This window comes from Oncorhynchus kisutch, linkage group LG14 (assembly GCF_002021735.2).
Source record: "Oncorhynchus kisutch isolate 150728-3 linkage group LG14, Okis_V2, whole genome shotgun sequence".
Classification (NCBI taxonomy): Eukaryota; Metazoa; Chordata; class Actinopteri; order Salmoniformes; family Salmonidae; genus Oncorhynchus; species Oncorhynchus kisutch.
This window is the reverse complement of record NC_034187.2, coordinates 19434340-19454379: the sequence shown is the minus strand read 5'-3', so window position 1 is coordinate 19454379 and position 20040 is coordinate 19434340.

The window sequence follows — 20040 nt, the reverse complement described above, 5'->3', positions numbered from 1 at the left end:
TGATCTTATTCTTCGTATCTCAGACACATTTGCTTGACAAGTTATAGCCATAGAACTTGGTTGGTTAGCTACCTGCAGATTTGTGCAGGGTAGTAACGTCATGAGTTGTGATTGTGGTCCATTGTTTAGCTAGCTACATGCCTTGACAAAAGACTAATTTAGATAAAGTATTTTCATTTCAAGTTAAAGTGTACTGCTAGCTGGCTGGCTCGCAAACTAATGTTACGCCATGCATTGGGATTCATTGTTTACCTAGCTAACTATCTAGATACATTTCTTAACAAAAGACTCTTGTCTAAGTGTGCCAGGGCGCAGAATAACTGATACATTTTTTAAAGTTCAACACCCTTTGAAAATGTCCGGTGTCAGTAAATCGGCAACAAAGCGTAATTCAATTGTTGCCAGCAGCACAGTTAGTCACCAACGCTCTTGATAAACATGAAAACTGCCTAACCAGCTCTGCTAAGGTGAGTAAAATGGTCAGTGTAGGGTGTTCTCTCATTATGTGTCTGGAAGTAGCTAGCCAATTTTAGCCAGTTAGCTTGGGTGCTTGACTGAGGTCAGAGCTTTCGGAACAACCTTACTTATTGGCCAGAGTTTCCAGTGTGTTCTCTGAACATGAAATGCTCTGAATTTCCTAACAGACAATCTGACAGCACATTTGCAGTCACCAACGCGAGTCATGTTCAGTGAGTTGTTCGCTCTCTCTTAGATGTCTGGAAGTAGCTGGCAAGTTAGTACAGAACAGTCAGATCAACCCTTAATTAGATTGGTGGGGCTAAGGCTTAAGAAGATGTGAACAATGTTGAATGGGTATGGACAAGGAAGGGCTCTCCAATATTAGTACCAAAACATTAGGGGTTCACGGACAGCAGACGGAATGTACAGACGCCCAGCGGGACACTGGAGGGGAGCAGGCTCTGCACGTAACGCATGCTCAATGTCCGCGTCCAGCTCCTATACTACCGGTGCCACCAGGCAGGAGGCCGGGAGTATGGAGGTAGGATCCATGGGCCAGTGTGTCATACAGCCGGGACAGTGCGTCTGCCTTCACATTCTGGGAACCTGGTCTGTAAGAAAGGGTGAGAACAAAAGGGTGAAAATCATGGCCCACCTTGCTTGACGAGGAATCAGTCTCTTTGCTGCCCGGATGTACTCCAGGTTGCGGTGGTCAGTCCAGATGAGAAAAGGGTGTTTAGCCCCCTCAAGCCAATGTCTTCAATGCCTTGACGACAGCCAACAGCTCCCGGTCCCCCACATCATAGTTTCGCTCCACCGGGCTGAGCGCTGAGAGAGCACGGCTCCTATCCCAGCCTAGGACTCGTCCACCCTGAACCCCAAAGAGGGATCCGGATGGGCCAGCATGGGCACCGAGGTAATAGAATCCGCTGCACCTCCTTTACTGTGGTGGGAGTCGGCCAATTACGCACGGCTGAAATGCGATCACTCTCCATCTCCACCCGAGGTGGAAATGCGGTATCCTAGGAAGGAGACGGACTGCTGGAAGAATAGGCATTTCTCAGCCTTGACATACAGGTCATGCTCCAACAGTCGACGAAGCACCTTGCGCACCAAGGACACTTGCTCGGCGCGTGCAGCAGAGTATATCAGAATGTCATTGATATACACCACTACACCCTACCCATGCAGGTCCCTGAAAATCTCGCCCACAAAGGCTTGGAAGACGGATGGAGCATTAATCAACCCGTACGGCATGACGAGGTACTCATAATGCCCTGAGGTGGTACTGAACGCTGTCTTTCACTCGTCTCCCTCCAGGATACGCACCAGGTTGTAAGCGCTCCTGAGATCTAGTTTCGTGAAGAAGCGCGCCCCGTGCATTGACTCAATCGCTGTGGCTATGAGAGAAGTGGGTAGCTGTACTTCACCGTGATCTGGTTTAGGGCTCGATAGTCAATACATGGGCGCAGACCTCACTCCTTCTTCTTCACAAAAAAGAAACTTGAGGAGGTGGGTGAAGTGGAGGACCGAATGTACCCCTGACGCAAAGATTCGGAGACATTGCCACCGTCTCCGCCTGCGACAGGGGATACACGTGACTCCTAGGAAGTGCGGCGTCTACCTGGATCTTTATCGCACAATCCCCCTGACGATGGGGTGGTAATTGAGTAGCCTTCTTCTTGGAGAAGGTGAGAGCCAAATTGGAATATTCTGGGGGAATGCACACGGTGGAGACCTGGTTCTGGTCTTTCCACCGTAGTAGCACCAACGGAAACCCCTAAACACCTCCACCACCTAAACCACCCCGTGAGAGCCCTCCGGTGCCATGAAACAGTGGGGTCATGACAGGCTAAACAGGAAAGGCCTAGCACCACGGGAAATGAAGGAGAGCCAATGAAGAAGAGACTGATTCTCTCCTTGTGACCCCCCTGCGTCACCATGCCCAGGAGAGCGGTGGCCTCCCTAATTAACCTTGACCGTCTAAGGCGTGAACGGGGAAGGGCATAGCCACTGGAACAATGGGGATCCCTATACTGTTGGTGAACGATCTGTCTATGAAATTCCCAGCCACGCCTGAATCGACGAGTGCCTTATGCTGATAATGCGGGGAAAAGTAACATGCAAAAACAGGTGTGCAACAGGGGGCTCTGGGTGAGAATGGTGCCAGCTAACTTGTGGTGACGTCAGAGTGCCCTGCCTGCTGCCTCGACCCACAGAGGAACCAACCCGACGCTGACCGGCAGTGTGGCTCCATGGACCTCTGGTCTCCCTGAGCGCAACACCTCCTAGCTCCATGGGTATCGGAGTGGTGGTGCTGGGGGATGGAACCGACAGATCCCGATCTGGACGTCCACGGGTAGCCAGCAGGTTATCCAGCCGAATGGACAGGTCCACCAGCTAGTCAAAGGTGAGGGTGGTGTCCCTGCAGGCCAACTCCTGACGGACGTCCTCACACAAACTGCAGCGATAGTGGTCGATCAGGGCCCTGCCGTTCCATCCCGCGCCCATGGCCAGGGTCCGAAAGTCCATTGCGAACTCCTGGGCACCTGTCCCCTGCCTCAGGTGGAAGAGACGTTCACCCGACGCTCTACCCACTGGCGGGTGGTCAAAGACGGACCGGAAGCGGCAGGTGAAATCCTCGAAGTGGTCCAGCATTGCATCTCCTCCCCACACAGCGTTAGCCCACTCCAGAGCTTTCCCCGAGAGGCACGAGACGAGGGCGGACACCCTCTCATGGCCCGAGGGAGCCGGGTGAACGGTCTCCAGGTATAAATCCAGCTGCAGCAGGAAACCCTGGCAGCGTGCGGCCATCCCATCGTACTCCCTGGGAAGTGCGAGACGAATCCCACTGGAACCGGGTGCGGAGGGGGTGAAAAGTGGAGACACCTGTTGTGCTGATGGGGGCGCTGGAGGGACTCTCTGTCTCTCCCAGGGGTCCATCGTCTGGACGACGTGGTCCATGGCGGCACTGAGATGGTGAAGCATCGTCGCATGCTCCTGGACGCACTCCTCGACTCCGCTACCAGGGGTACCTGCTCCTGCTGACTCCAAAATTTGGGTGTGGAATTCTGTAAGAGGTGCGTAACTGGCTGCAGGGAAGTCAGGCGCAGGAGAGCAGAAATGAGTAGCAAACGGAGTCCTTTATTGAGGCGAACAAAACACGGCACTCAGAAAACTAAACACACACGGGTTACAATAACCCGGCGCAAACCAGCCTGGAGTACACAAACATTTACACATAACAATTCCACACACAGACATGGGGGGAAACAGAGGGTTATATGCAAGATGACTAATGAGGGAATGCAAACCAGGTGTGCAGGAAAACAAATGGAAAATGAAATGTGGATTGGCGATGGCTAGACCGCCGAACGCCGCCCGAACAAGGAGAGGGACCGACCTCAGCAGAAGTCGTGACATTTGGGGGGGTGTGTTATTGAAGATCATAATAAAATAGCAACTTCAAACCTTGTAAAACATTTTTTCATTACTACAAGTATTACTACTGTATTTCATGACTATTTTAAATGAAATTGCTTTTGACCTGTATAGTAAAACAGTAATTACACAGTCTTCCCTGAAATATTCTCCATTTCGCTGCAATCAAGATTGAACCTGCATCTAGGGCGTAGTAGGAAAAAGGTCATAACACTATGGTTATTTCAGCCTATTGAAATTGTTGTAACTGGTGTTCCCCCAAAGACAATATTACCAGCTCAATAACTTTACAAATAAATGACCTGCATTACTGTAGGGTAGAATGGCAACATGCATTAATTTCAGTAGACGTCTCTTCATGTCTGTAGGAAAAATATTGAGCTAAATAATTCAAAGAACCCAACATTTTAGTGGTTGACTTTAAAGCTAGATATGCCCCCACATGTAAAGCATCAGAAGCCACTGGAGTACATGACTCATGGTGTAAAGTATACAAACTGATGGACAGAATTAGCTCAGATGAACTTTCTCTGATACACAGACCTAACAGGGATAAAACGCCACAAATAGGATAACCCCACTAAGAATCTAAAGTAATTTGTCCCATGAGACTTTCTAAGAAACTCAAGATAAAATGTCTGCATGCCTTAAAGCTGACCCATTAAATCTACCTGACTTTATGAGCATGCATGTTCTCTGAATCAATGGGAAGCCAACACAGTTCAGTTCTCTTAAAAAAAACACTCAAGCTACTCAACTTCAACAATGAAATGTTGAACTTCAGCAAGCAGCTCTTTAGTGTAGAGACCTAAGCTGGACTGGCAGCTAACCACTTCCCCGCTTGGAGAAATGTCTGCTAATGCCACTGTAATGCTGATGAATGATGCTGCTTTGGCTGAGGATGGCATCATCAGCAGTATCCCCAGCTTGCCTTGCTCCCAGTTTATCAAACGCTTTACGCCTTTCCACTGATGCCAACACATTCTGGTGTGTTGGAATAAATTTACTCATGCAGCAGTGACAAGGAAAATTATGCAATTAGACTCATTAAGATGTTAAAATTCACAACAACAACTTTTTACAAAAATAAACCACAAAGTTCGTGATGCACCACTGACCATAGATCATGAAGATTTGTTTGTGTTCACTATGCGTTATGGTTCTAGGTTTTCTTAATCTAATGAATATCTATCCTCTCTATGTTCCCGATAAGGCTGGTGCACAAAAGATAATGCACAATCTTAATTACGCAATATATAGTGCCTTCGGGAAAGTATTCAGGCCCCTTGACATTTTCCACATTTTGTTAGATTACAGCCTTATTCTAAAATGGAAAATTTTAAAAAATCCCCCCTCATCAATGTACACAATACCCCATAATGACAAAGAAAAAACTGGTTTTTAGAAATGTTTGCTAATTTATTAAAAATTAAAAACTGAAATATCAGACTCTTTACTCAGTACTTTGTTGAAGCACCTTTGGCAGTGATTACAGCCTCAAGTCTTCTTGGGAATGACGGTACAAGCTTGCCACACCTGTATTTGGGGAGTTTCTTCCAATCTTCTCTGCAGATCCTCTCAAGCTCTGTCAGTTTGGATGTGGTGCGTTGCTGCACGGCTATTTTCTCCACAGATGTTAGATCAGGTTCAAGTCCGGGTTGTAGGAAGTGTCTTGGTGGTTCCACATTTCTTCCATTTAATAATGATGGAGGCCACTGCATTCTTGGGGACCTTCAATGCTGCAGAAATGTTTTGGCACCCTTCCCCAGATCTGTGCCTGGACACAATCCTGTCTCGGAGCTCTATGGACAGTTCCTTTGACCTCATGGCTTGGTTTTTGCTCTGACATGCTCTGTCAACTGTGGGACCTTATATATATATATATATATACACACACACACACACACACACACACGTGTGTGCCTTTCCAAATCATGTCCGATCAAATGAATTTACCACAGGTGGACTCCAATCAAGTTGTAGAAACATCAAGGATGTTCAATGGAAACAGGATGCACCTGAGCTCAATTTCGAGTCTCATAGCAAAGGGTCTGAATACTTATGTAAAAAAGGAATATATATTTTATGCATAAATTAGTAAACATTTCTAAAAACCTGTTTTCACTTCATCATTATGAGGTATTGTGAGTAGATTGCTGAATTTTTATTTAATTTAATCAGTTTCAGAAACGGCTGTATCGTAACAAAATGTGGAAAAAGTCAACGGGTCTAAATATTTTCCGAAGTATTCAGACTTTGGTTATGGGTCCAAAAAAAATGCATGTTTTGCACTAACAAATAGCTACTAGTAACATAGCTTCTGTCACGGCAGATTTCCTCCTCTTCCTCTGAAGAGGTGAAACAAGGATCGGGCCAATATGCGGCGTGGTAAGTGTCCATGGTATTAATAGGAAAACTCAACATGAACACAAATACAAAACAACAAAGTGAACTGGCAACAAAACAGTCCCGTGTGGCGAACAAACACAGACACAGGAAACAATCACCCACAAAATACCCAAAGAAAATGGCTGCCTAAATATGGTTCCCAAGCACCTGCCTCTAATTGAGAACCAATCTAGGCAACCATAGACTTACATAAACACCTAGACATAAGCATAAAAAACCCTAGACAAGACCAAACACATACATCACCCATGTCACACCCTGACCAAAATAACAAGGAAAACAAAGAAGACTAAGGTCAGGGTGTGACAGCTACTTCATGTTGTAGTTGATCAACATGAGATTCTAATAGCCCTACCATTTATGAACTTCACAATAATGTTTTTCCATTCAACTAGGGCTGCTGCCTCCCAATTGAAAGTTATTCAGGTGTAAAATGGAAAGATATCACAGTGTTCCACTACATAACGGCACTGGTGCTTAATCTCATCAGATAATCTGAGAGAGAGAAATCTGATCAGATATGAGGGTACCTAGGTAATGAACTGTCCGCACAACCGACTTCCAGACTCACCATTTGTTTAAACGGTGTTTGAGATGGGTTTCTTTTATAAGGGGAAACATCATTCAATGGTAATATTTTTTTTCATGAATTACAATTGTATAGTTGTCATTAAGACAACTGAAATAATATTTATTGTGCAGAAATAAGGCTTTGTGCTGGAATGTTGACAACAAACAATCTCCTTTACACTACATTGCCCTGTTATTTATTTTCTTCTCCTATTGCCTGGATGTAAACAATCAGGGCAGATGTTTTGAAAACGACTTAAAAATTAAGGTTGACCAAGGTTGACCAAGGTTGAAGCACAGAGATAAATACCACTTAATCTCTCTCTCTGGGTTGAAAGATCCAACACAATTACATATGATCTTATGGAAACTTCAACCTTGAAATTGTTAAACTTCTCTGGGTTGACTAGCCTTCAAGTGAAATGGTCTACTGTGAATACAAGGCCTTCAGAAACCCAGCAAATAGGTATAAAATGGGACATGTCAAAACACATGGAGCTAGAGTAGGTTGAAGAAGTCTCTTCCCAAACTGCAGTGGTTCATGGTTCAGCTGCCACCGCTGGTGGGAGGAGCCATAGGAGGATGGGCTCATTGTAATAGCTGGAATGGAATTAATGGAACTGTATCAAACACACTAAACATATGGAAACCACAAGTACCATTAATTCCATTCCAGCAATTACATTGAGCCCGTCCTCCTATAGCTCCCCCCATCACCCTCCACTGGTACAGATGATGGAGACTTGAAGTTGGTGCAACGTTTAATTGTTAGGCAACCAGCTGCAATAGGATTCCGAGTTTGGGAATATAGCTGAACCAACAAACATTATCAAGTTGAATTGTTATGTTCACTTAACTTTGAATTTCAGATTGAGTGAACATGCAATTCAACTTCAGAATTAATTCTACCTTATTTTCATATTTCCCAGTGTGCCTTGCCTTTTGAGTGAATTTCTTACTGTATTTCTTAGTGACAAACACATGGTTGTTGTATTCAAAGGCTTTCAGACTTCACCAAGTGAGTGTCTAATGAATATGTTATCTTTCATTTTAAACTCTTTATGACAATACATTGCGTATATTATAAGGCCTTTCTTTGAAGACCTAGTTACACCCTAATGCAGTGGTCTGAAACTCCTGGTTCATAGGCCACATTATGCCTGCAAGTCACATTATGCTGCCTTGCAAAGTGATGTGTAATTCCTATTGGAATCCAGCCATAGTGAGTATATCCAACAATTGGACATTTTAATCATCCACAACCTGCATTGGGAATGACTGTAGGGTAGGGGAGAATGCTATTGAGACTAAATAATATAAACTGGAATAGCCATCTCAGTAATGGGTGCAACAAATCCAATTACTGACAGATTGGATTAGTTTAGAAAATGTATGTTATTCATGTTTCTGTAGCATAAGATTTATCAACCAATCATTGTACATGCAAAAACACAGATATTGAAACAAACAATTCTGAAAATCAACTTGCAATAGAGCATGCTGGGAAATATGATAGTGATGGGTGTGGTTTTGAGCAAACATGAATTTGTAACAAGCTTGCCCAAATTCAGCTCACTTCGAGCAGTTTGTTGCATAAACAAACGTTAACACTTTTTTTTAGTGTTACAACTTTAGAACAACTAGATTTAGAAGAACATTGTCTCCAGAAAGACATTTTATTACATGTTTTATGTCCATAAAATCCAAACATTTAATATACTGTACATACTGTATTAAAAGTAGTGGCACAATACTTTGAAGACTGATTCAGTATGGCCATAAATCTCAATGCACTGATAATCATATACATTACCTCTTTTTCCCCTTTCAAATATCAAATTCTTATGCACTCCGAGTAGCTATAACGTCTTGTTTCACCAGAGAACATCTTACTGGCGCCGACAGAGATGGCCGCCTCGCTTCGCGTTCCTAGGAAACAATGAAGTATTTTGTTTTTTTACGTGTTATTTCTTACATTGGTACACCAGGTAATCTTAGGTTTCATTACATACAGTCGGGAGGAACTACTGAATATAAGAGCAACGTCAAATCACCATCATTACGACCAGGAATATGACTTTCCCGAAGCGGATCCTGTGTTTTGCCTTCCACCCAGGACAATGGATCGGATCCCAGCCAGCGACTCAAAACAACGACGCCGTAAAAGGGGCAAACGAAGCGGTCTTCGGGTCAGGCTCCGGAGACGGGCACATCCAAACCACTCCCTAGCATACTACTCGCCAATGTCCAGTCTCTTGACAACAAGGTTGATGAAATCCGAGCAAGGGTAGCATTCCAGAGAGACATCAGAGACTGTAATGTTCTTTGCTTCACGGAAACATGGCTCACTCGAGAGACGCTATCGGAGTCGGTGCAGCCAGCTGGCTTCTTCACGCATTGCGCCGACAGAAACAAGCATATTTCTGGTAAGAAGAGGGGCGGGGGGGGGGGGTATGCCTTATGATTAACAAGACGTGGTGTGATCATAACAACATACGGGAACTCAAGTCCTTCTGTTCACCTGACTTAGAATTCCTCACAATCAAATGTTGACCGCATTATCTACCAATTATTCGATTATAATCACAGCCGTATATATTCTCCCCAACCAGACACAGATGGCCCTGAACAAACTTTATTTGACTCTATGTAAACGCCATATCCTGAGGCTGCATTCATTGTAGCTGGGGATTTTAACAAGGCTAATCTGAAAACAAGACTCCCTAAATTCTATCAGCATAACATTTGCGCAACCAGGGCTGGTAAAGCCCTGGATCATTGTTATTCTAACTTCCGCGACGCATATAAGGCCCTCCCCTGCCCTCCTTTCGGAAAAGCTGACCACGACTCCATTTTGTTGCTTCCAGCCTACAGACAGAGACTAAAACAGGAAGCTCCCGCACTCAGGTCTGTTCAACGCTGATCCGACCAATCTGATTCCACGCTTCAAGACTGCTTCGGATCACTTGGATTGGGATATGTTCCGCATTGCGTCCAACAACAACATTGATGAATACGCTGATTCGGCGAGCGAGTTCATTAGAAAGTGCATCGTTGATGTTATAACCACAGCAACGATTAAAACATTCCCAAATCAGAAACTGTGGATTGATGGCAGCATTTGCGCGAAACTGCAAGCGCGAACCACTTTAGCCACTTTAAACAATGCCACTTAAAATATAATGTTAACAAACCCTACATTACTCATCTCATATGTATATACTGTACTCTATATCACCTACTGCATCTTTATGTAATACATGTATCACTAGCCACTTTAAACTATGCCACTTTGTTTCCATACCCTACATTACTCATCTCATATGTATATACTGTACTCGATACCATCTACTGCATCTTGCCTATGCCGTTCTGTACCATCAATCATTCATATATCTTTATGTACATATTCTTTATCCCTTTACACTTGTGTGTATAAGGTAGTAGTTGTGGAATTGTTAGGTTAGATTACTCGTTGGTTATTACTGCATTGTCGGAACTAGAAGCACAAGCATTTCACTACACTCACATTAATATCTGTGACAAATACAATTTGATTTGATTTGACAGGAGCACAAGATATTGAAACAATTAACACTTGCCTCTATGTTTTGATTAATAATAGAACAGTATGAATCTACTGTAACCTATGGTTTGAATGAAAAGGTAGAAACCACCTTAACTTTCAAGTCTTTCATATTTAATGACATGGTGTTGCCATAGAGTGAGCATAACAGAATTAATTCAACCAACCTAGTATTTCATTCAAAAATACTAATTCAACAAACCATGTGATGAAACTGATGCAATTCTGTGGTTAAAATATTTAATACTGTAGATAGATTCCTGAGCTGCCATGCAGGCAGATACCTTTTACAACATGGTACTAAAGAGGCATGGCATGGGCAATTGTAAAGTATGTGGCCATGCAGGCCTCCCTTAAAAAAACAAGTATGTTATCCTCAATTTGCCTGGCCACCCAAACTCCTTTCTCCGGCCAAACGCTATGCCATGGATGTTAGTTTCTTCTCTGCAATGAGCATGGATCGGAGTACCTCACCGACGATTTCTAGGATGCAAACACTTTCTATCCGTTGTGATTGGTCACAGAAACCGATGCGTTGGTCCAGAACCAGAACACACATGGGTAGAGTATCAATGGCTTTGATTGGTTAGAGATGGCTCAATCGCTAATGACTTTGTTTTGTACACGTCACCACATTTAACGATGGCAGTCTCAGACTGAAGTATGTAGTGAACATAGAGCAGCAGAAGAATTCAGTTTGAGTCATCAGGCAGGTTCTCAATGGGACAACCCGGTAAAATAAGGTTTAATTAAAGTAATTCCACATACTCCACAATGAACACTCTTCAGGAGACCATTACTGGGTTTCAAGCCAAAGTACCACACAGTCATGTACAGTTATTTGACCTGTTTGCATCAAGTAGCATCCTCACTTCTTCTCCACCCTCTCCTCAGACTGTAAATGAGTCCCTGACTCCCTTTTACCCCCTCACCACTTGGGAGAGCGGAGAGACATACTATTTATGGGTTGAAATAGCTGCCTCTAAGAGCCGGACTCCCTCCCTCGCTCCCTCCCACTTCACCCCACTCCTCCTCTCCCCTTGGGAGAAAGGCTGTATAAACTCTCCACCTGGTCAGAGGTGACTGGGGAGATGTGAGTAGTGTCCTGCTGTGCCTGTTCATCTTGCTCATCCTCTGATGTCCTCACCACATAATTGGTGACCCTGACATGATTAATAGGCACTGAGACATCCATAATGGCAAATGACAGTACACGGAAACCAGTTGGATCACCTCTCACACACATCTATTTAACACTACATGCCCAGAGCAGGTGGTTAAAAGTGCATATGCCTAAATATCTCTATTGTCAAACCAAACCATTCTGCAGTTTTATTCACACATATTAAAGTGGAACTGACAGCCTTTTATCAACATGAATTCTTATTAAAATCCTGTCATATACACCCACATGAAGAATGACACGCAATCACTGAGATATGGTCATTTTCACGTTTTCATAGAATGTTTGGCAATGACATAGAGTAAGGGAAAGCAGCCATGTGTTTAGAAAATGTATAGACACTGCAGTAAATAAAACCTAAAAAACATCTGCCTCGTCCAGGACAGGAGTCTACGTAGACCAGTGCGCCATAACCAACGAGAGCTACAGTAGGCCTTTATGCAAATAAACCGTTTGCCATAGGGGCCTGCCATCATTCACTTTGAACTGGAATGTGTGTTTACAGGCAGCAACAACAACGTGACATTAGATCATTAGAACAAACTCATTCACACATGAAAGAACACCTCACTCAGAACATTTTACTCATCCTAGCAGAGCTGGTAAGGCTGTTTACATAGTGTTGGTGACTAGCTTCTGGTTAACGTTAGGCTCCGTGTTTTTAACTTGCTAATAAATATATACATAAACACTGGCCATGTTATGACTGTCTTGTGATCATTGCCCTTGCTAGTTTGATTGTATTGACATTCCCAGCCATTCCCATCCAAAATATTAAGTCACTGAAACTGAAACAGTGCATCCTGAATGGGTGGAAGCAGAAAACAATGTACCAGGCCAGCTGTGATTTACAATCTGACAACAATATTTCTGGGACTATCAAGAAATGTATTTGTTAATTATTAATCATGCATTGAATCTGCCAACAACACCTTATGCAATGTTGAGTCAAATAAGTTTTTTTTACCTCTTGTGAAGTTGGCTTTGTAGTTTAAACTGGGAATTAGATATTTGACTGATTATGATTCTCTTTTTCATATCTGCAATGTATTCAAAATGCTGTCAGTTCCACTTTAACAATACAATGGTATTACATTGGATGATAGAAAGTTATAGTTTTATCATCATCCTTTGACAGGCCTAGAGTAACAGCTACAGTAGTATCAAACAGTAGAAAACACTCTTGGTATCGTAACAAAAGCAGGCTGTCCCTGGAAAGTGTTTATGACTGTATACAAGCCTCTGTGTTAAGTGCCACAACATTCATCCATTTGGGGGAATTGCATAGGGCCATTCATGGAGGTATTATTCTGGCTGTTAAACTTAACTCAGAGTACCTAAGGGTAAATCTGAAGGATGCACATTTACAGCCAAAACCACTGAATCAGATAAAACGACAGCCATAAAAAACACAAATAAAACAAAGATGAAGAAAGCAGCTGTTCTCGCGTTTATTTTGTTTTATTACCAACCACATTCAGGCCCCCTCATGTTCCTATTACGAGTCCATTTCACAACCCTGAACAAGAGCGATTGATCAGGTTCCCAGGATTTATCAACCTATTCCTAATTTATGTGGCAGCCAATTCCCTTAGGGCTGCTGGTAAGCATGCTCCATTTAAATGTTGCAATCATAATATAAATCTATAAATTTAGCCTGAATATGTCCCTGATATTATTAATGTGATACCTGAGGAGGGGTAGAAAAGGAGGAGGGCTGGTAGTCTTACTATTTCTTCTTCAGAGAATAGTAGGCTGTTCAGAATGAAGAAAAACACCTCATATGACTGAGTCTCAAAACTGTGTTTTAAATCTTATCATCACAAGTAAAATACCCAATGAGAAAAATAGGAAAAGTTTAAATAGAATCCTTGGGATGTTCCAACTCTTACGTCACCCCATTTCAGTTGAAATTTAACACGGTTAAGGGTTAAGTTTAGGGTAGGGGTTAAGATAAGGGTTAGGGATGTCCCAAGGATCCTGAAATTGCACAAACTAAGGAAAATATGAGGTCAAATTAAGTCATAATAAAGGTAAGTAGCGCTTCATTGTCATTCATAGTTAGACTTCTACACCTGTTCTCTGTTGTAGTCTACTGTATTTCACATGAAATACACAGGGTGTTTGTGTGAGCCATAAAGTAATGCTGTGAAACTCAGAAACTAACTTCGGTAGAAGACACAAGTAAGGAAGATCTGTGCAACAGAGCTCAAACAAAGTCATAACAGAGATAACTACGTCTTCATTGTCATTAATAGTTATACACACCATCATGGAGTACAGTAGCCTACTGTATTTCTCAGGAAATACTGTATTGTAAAGGATGCTTACGTGAGCCATAGAGTAATCTTGCGAAACTCAGCCAGCCAGTTTGGCTCCTCTTCCTGGGAAAGACTAGTGACAGCTTGAGAGCCTTCAAAGCTTATTAGATGGTTGAAAATCAATTTGCGATAAGCATAAACAGATGTTCTGTTTGAGAAGGAGGAGAGTCTTTTCCAAATCCACAGGAAACAGTCTGCGGAGTGCTAAAATGATAAATAAGCATGCTTGTCAATTCACAGCTCACCAATGGAAATAATGTTTCTCTCCAGCTATCCTTCTAGAGAGAGAGCAGAATGCTTTCCATGGCAACAGCTACTGTCGTAGGTACACTAACCAGTGTGAATATTATGATGAAAAAAAGGCTAAAGAAGAAATGTAGTAATTCAATAACCTATTGAAATCCGAAATGTAGTAATTCAATAACCTATTGAAATCCGAACATCGTTGTTTTGTTGTTGTGAAAAACACTGAAACCATCCATGTCTTCTTTGGAATAAGGAGAAACATGTGTACCATATACCAGACCTCAGCCTGAGTTTGCAACGCACCTTGGAGTTGATATAAAACGTTGCTTACCACAGCTATTTCTGGCTTTATTTTCCACTGCAGCAATACCATTGTTATGTCTTTTGAACCTGGAGAATAGTACGATAGTTTATTTTAAAGTTCAGGGCCACACTTGCAGGCCCTTGTTGTGACATATAACTTATTAGAAGACTTATTTTTACCACTTTGCTGGGGTTAGAACTGGTTGGAGATGGGTTACGCCACTACTTAACCACCCACAGCCACAGCTGTGGATAAGGGCAGTGTTTTACTGCATGTGTTATCTACGCTAAACGTTTCCCTAGAGGAAGATGTGTGAGTGGCTCAGAAGAGCTGAAGCTTATCACACCACCCGCAGGTCCCTCCTGCACTGTACAATGCAGTGTGTGTCTCCTAGTCCCAAAGAGTTTGCTGTTCACTTTAAAAAGTTATGTTAATGATGTTCAACCAAGTTGAAGATTACACAAGCCATGTAAGCTCTTTTGCTAAGGATTATCTTTAGCTACAGTATGCGTTTTTGTTCAACAAGATTCCTCTTGTATATTTCCTAGACCTGGAGGCACCTCCTGTAGATCCAAAATAATTGGATAGGTACAGTGCATTCAGAAAGTTGTCAGACCCCTTGACCTTTGCACATTTTGTTATGTTACAGCCTTATTAAAAAATGTATTAAATATTTTTTTCTCATAAATTTCCACACATTACTGCATAACTACAAAGCGAAAACAGTTTTTAATTACATTTAAAAAAAAAAAAAAACGGATACCTTATTTACATAAGTATTCATACCCTTTGCTAGGAGACAAAACACTTAGCCCAGGTGCATCCTGTTTCCATTGATCACCCTTGATATGTTTTTACAACTTGATAAAATAAATTGATTGGACATGATTTGGAAAGGCACACACCCATCTATATAAGGTCCCACAGTTGACAGTGCATGTCAGAGCATAAACCAAGCCATGAGTTTGAAGGAATTGTCTGTAGAGCTATGAGGCAGGATTGTGTTGGGTCACATATTTGGGGAAGGGTACCAAACTGAGCAGTCGTGTGAGAAGGGCCTAGGTCAGGAAGGTGACCAAAAACCCGATGGTCACTCTGGCAGAGCTCCAGAGTTCCTCTGTGGAGATGGGAGAACCTTCCAGAAGGACAACCATCTCTGCAGCACTCCACCAATCAGGACTTTGTGGTAGAGTGGACAGACACAAGCTATTCCTCAGTAAAAAGCACATGACAGCCAGCTTGGAGTTTGCCAAAAGACACCTAAAGGACTCTCAGACCATGAGAAACAAGATTCTCTGGTCTGGTGAAACCAAGACTGAACTCTTTGGCCTGAATGCCAAGCGTCACGTCTTGAGGAAACCTGGCACAATCCCTACGGTGAAGCATGGCGGTGGCAGCATCATGCTGTAGGGATGTTTTTCAGCAGCAGGGACTGGGAGGCTAGTAAGGATTGAGGGAAAGATGAACGGAGCAAAGCACAGATAGATCCTTGATGAAAACCTGCTCCAGAGCACCCAGACCCTCAGACTAGGCAAAGGTTCACCTTCTAACAGGTCAACGACCATAAATACACAGAAAAGACACCACAGGACTGGCTTCGGGACAAGTCTCTAAATGTCCTTGAGTGGCCCAGCCAGAGCCCGGACTTGAACCTGATCTAACATCTCTGGAGAGACCTGGAAATAGCTGTGCAGCAACGCTCCCCATCCAACCTGCCAGAGCTTTAGAGGATCTGCAGAGAAGATTGGGAGAAACTCCCAAATTCTGGTGTGCCACGCTTGCAACATCATTCCCAAGAAGACTCAAGGCTGTAATCGCTGCCAAAGATGCTTCAACAAAGTATTGAGTAAAGTGTCTGAATATTTCTGTAAATGTGATATATATTTTTTTGAATACATTTTCAAAAAAATTCTAAAGCCCTGTTTTTGCTTTGTCATGGGGCATTGTGTATAGATTTATGAGGGGAAAAAACATTTTAATCAATTTTAGAATAAGATAACAAAATCAAAAAAGTCAAGGAGTCTGAATACTTTCCGAATGCACTGTTTATGCAATATGTTAGTTTTTCCACCTTTCCCTCTGAAGGGCTAGGTGGAATTTATAACATTGTATTGCTTGCACAAATCCCCTCTGTTTCTGGATAGTGCTGTATAGTGCTTAATGGGTAGGTGTTAGTGATGTTTCTGGATAGCGCCCTATGGACTAGTGGTTAGTTGTTTCTGTACAGGGCCCTCGTGTTTAGAGACTAGGGCTTGATTCTGGGCAGGGCCCCAATGTTTAGGGACTAGGATTTGTTTCTGGACAGGTCCCTAGTGTTTAGAGACTAGGGGTTGTTCCTGGACAGGGCCCTAATTTTTATGGACTAAAATGTGTTTCTGGACAGGGCCCTAGTGTTTAGAGACTAGGGGTTATTTCTGGACAGGGCTAGGTGAAGCCATGGGCCAAACATAAGCAGTGTGCCACAGAGAATTTATGTTAATCCCAGGGTTTTTACCCTACTGGTACCCAGTGTTAATGACTCACAGGATATTAAAGAGGAAGGGAGGGAGGGATTGTTGCTCGGAGAGCTCAGGGGAAATCAAATGAGTCATTATCATTTTAATGCAGGCTTACTGTTGGAGCTGTGAAATTCAGAAGACATGCACCTTTTATATCCATTTCTCCCCACTATCAGTCTCCACCACCCGCCTCTCATATTCCCAACACTCATTGCCCCTCATTTAGTAGAAATGTATACAACTTTTAGTAACCTAATAGGCTACAGAGAGCTGACAGTGTGCAATTGCGTCTGAGTGTTTACCCTTATTGCACCTTATTAAGTACATTAAGTACATGATTATGCAGCCCTTACCAAAGCATATTTAAGTCAAGTGTGGACCAATGCTTCCGATCAGCACACTAACACATTAGTTTTTACATCGTATTCAAATGTTTAAGTAAATATAAAAAAAGAAGTTGAGAAAATTAAACACAGCTTGATCTCTAGAGGGATGGTCCCAGAGCCAGAACCAACCGTTAATAAATCCTGTCTTTATTTACTACATGTTATCTCATTGGGTTGCCATCCACTCTGCCTTTGCACTGCATCAGCTGAGTGATTGCATTATTTCATCATTTTTCCACATCATTATTTTCCTGCAAGTTTAATTATGCCTTCCTAGATGAGTTTAGCATGGAAACTATCCACAATTATTTTCACATAAATTAGAATATACTTTCTTGATGCAAACTAGCTTTATTTTAGCTTATTTTATGGGTATTACCTGGCGTATTTCATTGTTCAGGGTGAGAGTGCAGGGGCGATGTGGTGTAACGTGTCAAACTCCCATACGTTAAAGGGAACAATGCATAGCCGCATTGATTAACAGTAACTTCTGGCTGTATGGTGTCCATATTAGGACAACCTCAAACTCCTAGGAATTCTTTCGAAGTTGAAGATAATTTTCTGCATTTCTACACAAAAATGGTATTTGGATAACTGCAAAACAAATGAAAGTGACCCCATCCATTAATTACAACCACAATATTAGGTTTAAAGGTCTGTAGTACCGCATATACAATGTCAACCACTACTCAACCTCATCCTAAATGGAATAATTTCATTGTGGAACGGTGCATACAGTGCAACGTGAAATAGATGCATAATACATGCCATCAAGTCTCAACAAGGCCGACATCCATAGGCGGTGAGTTCCAGGGAAGCTATTTTTCGCCATTAAATTACACCTTTATAATAAAGGATTGCATGCTTTGGTCATCGCATTTGCAGACTAATGTAAAATAGGCTAGTATTCCTAATGTGATTAGTAGACTGCATAGTAATAATTTAGGCTAATAATATAACTCAATCACTGTTAGCAAAACAGACCGTTCTGAACAATGCATGCCTGAGCACGTAGCAACAGAGTCAGAGACATTTCTTCTCCTTTCTTTGCACAGCCATTTGTTTTCTTAACTATTTTTTTTCCACAATTTGTATTTTGAAATATTGTCAAAAGGCCTAGGCCTTTTTAACTGCTTTTCACTGATCGCTGGGTCTCAACAATCAGTTTATTTGGTAGGTTATTAAAACAATCCACATCTCATTTTTAAAAGAAGCTAATCGGGGGGGGGGGAATCATGTGACCCTTGAACGAGATGGCCACATGAACAGAGTAATTTCCAATTCTTAATCTTACCTCCACTTCAAGTTAAACCCCATTAGCTTTAGTAAAAAAAAAGCCATGGCAGCTACAAAAGGCGACATTACATGTGCTATTTTTACCCGGCCTCAAACAATAGCCGTGGTAAAAGCCTCCAAGAAACAGCAAGCTTCAGAAAAAGTGCCATTAGCCAAGAGTAAGAGGACGCGTCCCTTCCTGAGGACCAACAACTGCCAACCTCGCCCTCTGTTGAAGACATCCCTTCTGATTTGAGATCCTAACGTACAGAACTCAACATCAAACTAAATGGCATTAACTCTCAACAAAAGGGGGCAAAGTGACAACCCTGGAAAATGCCTTGCCTGACTTCAACAACAAGATAACCATCAATTATCTTGCCTGGATGTGGCAGAGGGGCGAATCCTATCCATGGAAAACTCACTGGCAGACATCATGGAAACAATAGCATCTTCTAAATAGAGCATCTGGAAGAGAAAATAGAGGACCTGGAAAATAGGGGGTGAAGGAATAACTGTTCTATTAAACCTGGCCGAAAAGAAGAGGGAAACATGCCACTGATCCGGTACCTGCAAGACAAACTCCCAGAGTGGCTCCACCTGTCCATCGACAGGCACATAGAACTGGAGAGGCCCCCACCAGCAGCCAGACAACCACCACACCCAATCACCATACAGTACATTTCCTGAGATTCAGTGACATGAAACGAGTCCAACAGGTGGTGAAAATCAACACCATTACAGTGGGAAACACCAAACTCACTTTACACCAGGACCTGTCAGCTGGAATACGCCGAAAGCGGAAAGAGTTTAACAAGGTGAAGAAAACTGAGGCATCTTCAGGGGTTTCAAATACCAAAACAAGCTCAGGATTCTTCACCAAGGAGCCCTGCGACACTTCTAAACTCCCAAAGAGGCAACAAAAAATTCCAAGGACAATCCTGGTCACCGAGAAATGGACCAATGACTCAAAGTGATTACTGTTATTACTAATGGAGGTAAGACAACATATAGAAGCCATCCAAAGACCCACCCGCCCCACTAAATGTCTTTACAGCCATCTATGTTTTATTTATTTTAGCTGAGAGAGGGACCGGCCCTATAGCCTAACCTAGGCCTACTGAAGTTTTAGCTGAGAGAGGGATAGGCCCTAACCCTATAGCCTAGCCTACTAACGGTCACTCCCTGATCTGTTTCACCTGTCTTCGTGATTGTTCCCCCTACCTCCAGGTGTCACCCGTTTTCCCCATTAGTCCCTGGATATTTATTCCAGTGTTTCCTGTTTGTCTGTTGCCAGTTCTTCTTGTCTTGTCAACCAGCGTGTTTTTAATGTGCTCCTGCTTTTTCTTATCTCTTTTGCTA